The 2,223-nt window shown below is 43.3% G+C and overlaps 1 non-coding gene across 1 annotated transcript; it reads right to left on the bottom strand.

Moving 5' to 3' along the window:
* Nucleotides 1-164, bottom strand: LOC121850726. The gene has a single exon (XR_006085728.1). It is a non-coding gene; the product is annotated as a U1 spliceosomal RNA (small nuclear RNA).
* Nucleotides 165-2,223: the final 2,059 nt, after the last annotated feature.

Below are 2,223 nucleotides of genomic sequence, written 5' to 3'. Positions count from 1 at the left end.
CAGGGGAGAGCGCGAACGCAGTCCCCCACTACCACAAATTTTGCAGTCGAGTATCCCGCATTTGGGGACATCGCAGGCGTCAGCACACCCGAAGTGCAATGGGTTAGCCTCGTCCTGGGAGAACCACCTTCATGATCATGGTGTCTCCCCTGCCAGGTAAGTATGCTTAACTGGGGCTCATCCACGCCGGCTCACTCCCCGCTCCACCCCTCACGGCTACACTGCCTCCTTCTCCGCTATCCTCTGGGATGCTCCCCTTGTGAAGGCTGCGGTATAAATGTAAGCTGTCGGTGTTGCTATTCTCCTTCCCACACCCCCTCCCATTTGTTAAGTTCGCTACAAACACCTTAAGCACAACTGTCTGATCAGCTGATTTCACACAATTAGTGCAATTCCGCAATGAAAAAGAAATCCAAAGTGGTCGACTGATTTAAATAATGTTATCCATAAAAGGAGTTGAACGTCATCAGGTTTTCAACGTATCCGGTGCAGCAGGTTAACCCCTTCTGCTCGGACTTGAAGCATCTCTGATTTCTGCCCACTGCTTGCAATAGGAACGCTGAAAAGCTTTCTTTTTAGTATTGCTTTTCCTATTGTACTTGAGATCTGAAAGCGCTTCACAGAATATACTGTAAAATGAGTTGACTGTACATTTTGGGGGCAAATGTAGTGACTTTCTTGCTGGGAGGATGTCTCAACGATTCAATGTAAAGTGTTGTAACAAAAAGTGCAGTTTTGTAACCCAAACGTCAAAATAGGATTTTTCCATTTGATTTATATTAATAATTGTACACTGGATTCTTGACATAGGATTAAGATTTAGGCAATTTTTGTTAAAGCCCTGAGAATTATAGTAACTTGGTTGCCTCTATTTTTACAATAATTACATTACAGTATTTCTGATCTACTGCTATAATTTCGAAATCCAGCAAGATTTGAAAGATAACGAATACAATTATTATAATCTTGAATTTCTACACTTCTACTGTGGTAGAAACTAGCTGTGCTGGAGATTTCTTTGTCCAGTTCCATTGGTGTTCCCATTACACTTTTTCTGTTCAGATTAAGGCCTTTAAATTCTAGCCCTTCACTAACCTCTTATCTTCCCTGTGTCGCTAGACTCAAATCTGCATTTTCCGTTGTTCTCAGATTGTACAGTATCTACAATTCATTAGTCAGGCCAGAAAGTTCCGAAGTTTGATCGCTGAGCTGTGATGAATTAGCTGATCTCAGCCTGGGTGATGATGGACATTGCAGTTACCTTCAACATTCCTGGGTTAAGTAAAGGTGGGAGGGAACACAATTAATATACTGTATTTTACTTTCCAAACTTCTTATAAGATTCAGTGTGATTTGAGTATTTCCACTGACTAATTCAATTTCCTTTTAATTAATTAAATGATACAGCAGTGCAACAACGACAAAAAAATTACATTTGTATAGCAACTTTCACATCTGGAGGACGTCCCAAGGCACTGGACAGACGGAGTTATGGACCCAAACTGAGGGTCAGGTTGGGGGAGTGCAGGGAGGGGGGAGCGTGGGGGAAGCACAGAGATCAAAAGCACAGTCGAAGAGGAGGGTTTGAGCATCTGTGTACTTTATAGGCAAATACAGCAGCCAATTTGCACAATGCAGCCAGTGCAGTGCTGGGTCGTGGGTTGCTTTATGGCAGAGTCCATTCTTCGGATGAGATGCTAATCCAAGCTCCCCGCCTGGAACTGTTCAGGTGGACAATAAAGATCCCACAGTGCTGTTGGAAAAGAGAATAGAAATTCTCCCGGTCCTGGCTGACAATCCTATCGATAAACCAATCGGTCACTGTATGGCTGTTTGTGGGAATGTTTCTTTGTGCAAATTGGCTGCTGCATTCACCTATAAAACACACAGATGCCACACTTCACAGTAAAGTCCTGTGAAGTGCATTGAGATGCCTTGACGGTGTGATTTGACGCCGTGTCAAATGCAAAGATGATTATAATAATAAACTCTAAAGTTCCTTTTCTGTGTCAAAAAACTGTCGCTCGTCTCCGCACACACACAGTGCGGTTTTCAAACCTCCAAAAGAAAAGACTACCAAAAGCGGCTCATAAAAGCTTCCAGAAGAGCCCACCCCAGGGCATGTGCCCACCGTGCCCAGCAGTTTAAGATAAATGAAAGTCGCTGGAGAACACTGGACTGTATGTAAAACAATGGCGATGGTTCTGTCTTTAGTTTGTACTC

Source organism: Callorhinchus milii, unplaced genomic scaffold (assembly GCF_018977255.1).
Source record: "Callorhinchus milii isolate IMCB2004 unplaced genomic scaffold, IMCB_Cmil_1.0 Scaffold24, whole genome shotgun sequence".
Taxonomy (NCBI): Eukaryota; Metazoa; Chordata; class Chondrichthyes; order Chimaeriformes; family Callorhinchidae; genus Callorhinchus; species Callorhinchus milii.
Note: the sequence above shows the minus strand (reverse complement) of the source record. Positions and strands in the feature narration are given on the sequence as shown.